The following is a 4,365-nucleotide window of genomic DNA, read 5'->3' as shown; positions in this document are numbered from 1 at the left end:
GAAGAGGAGAAGCCGAGGTGGTTGAGGAACCGAACCTGCGAGGCTTTGATGCTGAATGGTGAAGAGGAAGCCGAGGTGGTTGAGAAACCGAACCTACGAGGCGGTGAAGAGGAAGCCGAGGTGGTTGAGGAACCGAACCTGCGAGGCTTTGAAGAGGAAGCCGAGGTGCTGGAGTGGGCAGAGGAGCTGTATCCCAATTTGGACCTGGCTCAACTTAGGTCCGAATTTGTGGATGAGGTACCTCAGACCCCAGCTGAGGAGGTCCAGGGTGATGGAGAAGTTGATGCCGAAGCCCCAAGTGCTGAGGCAGAGGAAGCAACTACTGATGCCCAAGTTGCCGAAGCCCCAAGTGCTGAGGCGCCTCCGTCATCTAGCCAGGCATAGACTAGGTTTTACTTTTCAGTATTTCGGATGTAATAGCCAGAGGCCCTCCTTTGTAATCTTCCTTAAAATATCAATATAATGTCTTTCTTCTTTCATTGTTGTTCTTGGTTCCAATCAATCAACTTTGTGAGCCTCGGACTGAAATAAACGAACATAACTTGAGTGACTGAACTGTGCGAACCTCGGACTTAAGCAAATTAACATGACTTAAGGAGATGAACAGTGTGAGCCTCGGATTGTAGCGGTTGTGGCTTCTCCCCTCGACGTTCAGCAAGGCCAAAGGGAGGCATGTGCTATCGCCTCGGAATTCAAGCAAGGTGGCCCATAGGTGGGTCCCGAGCCTCTCCTCCGAGGTGATGACACATCCCAGACATGGTGGATGGTGCAGTCATGTTGGGGCTTCTCCCCTTGGCGTTCAGCAAGGCCAAAAGGAGGCATGTGCTAGCGCCTCGGCCCAGAGGTGGGTCCCGAGTCTCTCCTCCGAGGTGACGACGCATCCCAGACATGGTGGATGGTGCAGCTATGTTGGGGCTTCTCCCCTTGGCATTCAGCAAGGCCAAAGGGAGGCATGTGGTTGTAGTGGAGTATGCATCCATGAAGCTCAATAACTCGTGCCCAGCCGTCGAGTCCACCAAATGGTCAATCCTTGGAAGCGGAAAGCTGTCTTTCGGGCAAGCTCTATTGAGATTTGTAAAGTCGATGCATACCCTTCATTTGCCATTGTGTTTCTTAACCAAGACCGGGTTGGAGACCCACCTCGGATAGGTGGACTCCCTGATGAAGCCATTTTGGATGAGCTTCTGAACCTCTTCCTTTAAGGCCTCATACCTCTCAGGGTTGAGAGCTCTCCTTTTTTGTCTATGCGGGGCAACATTAGGATCAACTTTCAAGTGGTAGCAGCTGATCTTGGGGTCTATGCCCACCATGTCCTCATGCCTCCAAGCAAAGACGTCAAGGTTCTTGCCTAGGAAATCCTTAATCTTTTCTCTCAAGATGTTGGATAGGCCTTTGCCTACTTTCAACACCTTGGACGGATATCGGGGGTTGGCTGAGAAGCTCTCAAGTTCCTCTACAGGGGATGCTTGAGGCTCATGTTCCATTACGCGGGGGTCAATCTCATCAACGATCAGCACCTCCTGATTAAGCAGTGCGTCAATCATATCAACATCTTCTTGATCAATGGGAGCGTCACCTGGGACATCGCATGACCACATCAGCCATGATCACGTGGACGTCCCGGGGCTCTACCTTCTTAATGGAGCTTAGATAGCACTCTCTCGAGCTTCTCTGGTCGTCTCTCACCGTTGCCACCCCATTTTCTGTTGGGAATTTCATGCATAGGTGGTGGATGGAGGTGATTGCTCCCAATTCCTTTAGGGCTGGTATGCCCAAGACTCCGTGGTAAGCCGATCGGCTGTCAACTAAGAGGAATTCCATGAAGTTCATCATAGTTTGAGGAGACTCTCCCATCTCCACTGCCAGTGTTATCTTTCCCCTTGGAGTGATGCTATCTCCGGTAAATCCGTACAATGGAGTGGTGGTGGGCGTCAACTGATGGTCCAATGTCATCTTGTCAAAGGCGGACCCGAATAGGATGTTGACGAAGCTGCTGTTGTCGACTAGCATTCGTTTGAGCCCATTTCGGGCTATGACAGCCCTCACCACCAGCGCATCGCAGTGGGGGTAATGCACTCCTTCGGTGTCTTCCTGGGTGAAGACAATGGGTGGTACTTGGTTTCTTCTAGAGCTACTATCCACAATGTAACTCGTCAGAGGGGGGTGCTTTGCCTCCCTAGCATAATTTCTTTTGGCGTTTCGCGTTTCGCCGCCAACATAAAGGCCTCCAAATATGGTGTCTATCTCGTGGATAGGGGCCTCATCTTGAGCTTGCCTATTTCTTCGGTGTCTACGCCCTTCCCTGGGCCTCTCTGTGTCTTGCTCTCTTAACCTTGGGGATACATCCCTTCGACGAGGAGCAGCCACCTCACGCCCATGTCAGTTGTCGTGCCTGGGCGAGGGCCTGTTCGCCTGGGGCGAGTCATGTCTTTCTCTGGCGGGTTCCTGCCGGGGACGGTGTGCATAGTCTGCAATCCGTGGTGTCGTGCCCGTAGGACCTGTGGTGCAAATAGTATCTTGGGAGGTTCTAATTGGACCTATTTCTAGGTGCAAAACCTCGACCTCGGCCTCGGCCTCGGCCTCTCCCTCTACGGGGTCCCCGCTGGGCCTCCATCTGATGTGGGTCAGCAGTTGGGCTGACATCCTCATATGCCAAGGTAGGAACCGCGTTCAGAGTTGTGGTGGCCAGAGCTTGGCCGGAGTTCTCATTCTCGGCTCGGTTCATCTGGTAGTCCATGAGGTGGGAGGTCGGACCCCTACCTCGCTGTCTTTGATGAGGTGGGAGGCCTCTGCTTGCCCTGTTCCTATGCTCAATCAATTTTTCATTGATTATCTCCCTTCTCATCATCTCTAGTAGGGCGTCATAGGTGGTGAGGTCTTGATTCTGTACATCCCTTCAGAATAGAGTGTTCATGTTTAAGCCTCCTCTCAATGCAAATAGTGCTTCTCTGTCGGTGACTTATACGCAGTAGGTCATCTCGTCGGTGAAGCGGGATAGGAAGCTTTTCAAGAACTCGCCATGCGCCTGTCTCATGTCTTGAAGACGCTGGATGGGGGCCTCCCCTTCCTTGCTTACTGCAAACCTCTTCAAGAAGGTTGTCTTGAACTCGAGCCAATTTCGGATGCTTCCAGGTGGTAGCCTACTATACCAGATTTTAGTCGCTCCACTGAGGGTTAAATGTAATGCTCTGCACTTCACGGCTGGGATGGCGCCCCTTAGGCTCATGTGAGTTTTGTAAGCATTGAGGTGCTTTTCTAGGTCACCTCTTCCATTATACTTTGGTATTTTTAGCATGACGTAGTGGCTTGGGACCTGGGCATTTCTTAGTTCTCTTGAGAATGGCAGGTTCTCATCATCATCGTCCAAGTCACAGGACCCCTGCTGCTCATCAGAATCATTGTCTTCGACCTCGTACCTCGGTTGTTGGTGAGAGGGTTCGGGCCGGTTCCTAACCTCTTCCTCCCTCCTCTGCGGCCTACTTCTAGGCGCGACAGCACGGGGGGCATTTTCATGCCTTCTCTCCGGCTGCTGGGGTATCGGAGGTGGAGGCTGCGGCCTCGTCCGAGGCTGCTGTTGACTGGACCTTGGCTCGGCAAGGCTGATTCTGTCAAAAACACTTCCTGCTCTTCTATGTCTTGGGTCTTGCTCATATGGAGGTGGGAAGTCATCATAGCGTATTTGGACCTCGGTGGGTCGGCCAGATGCAAAGTTGGAGGAAATGTCGACTCCTACTTCCCTCTCGAACGGGCTTTCACCTCGGCCATAATCTAGCGAGGCAGCCCTATGACTCTGGACCTCGTCCTCTTACTGATAGTGCCCACAGGGGGCGTATGGAGGAATGGGGAAGCCTCCCTGGCCTTGCATTTGGGCCATGAGACAAGTTTTGGTTGGCTATATCCCTCATGTTGGCTGCCATGGTAGCCATTTCTCTTGATAGTCGTGCTGTCGCACGCATCCCACCTCTCCTTTGGTGGTGGTGGGGCCTCTGCCGAGCTGTTGGGACAGCAGGCTAGGGAGGCACATTCGTACTTTCTCTTACCCTCCTCGGGGGAGTATCTTCATTAGAACTCATTTTTCTTTTATCAGACTTAGATTTCTCTAAGTGATAGGGGTTCCTCCTGTTCTTTTTCAAGAACAAATCCTTTTTCAAGGGGGGTTACCCAAATATTTTTTCAGTAAGCTTCTACCACAAGGTTGCTCGTGGTTATGGTATGGTTTTCCACAGACGGCGCCAATCTGTTGACCCCAAAAAGTGCGCCAACAGATGCCGGTCCCACCCGCGCTTGCGTGGGCGAATATCCAACACGCTAAGACACGCGGACGGTCTAAACGAGCGGTTTAAAGGGGCGTAGGAGTAGCCCAAC

The sequence above is a fragment of the Olea europaea genome, chromosome 2, assembly GCF_002742605.1.
Source record: "Olea europaea var. sylvestris chromosome 2, O_europaea_v1, whole genome shotgun sequence".
NCBI lineage: Eukaryota > Viridiplantae > Streptophyta > Magnoliopsida > Lamiales > Oleaceae > Olea > Olea europaea.
The sequence above is the reverse complement of the archived record's forward strand: the minus strand, read 5'-3'. Positions refer to the sequence as shown.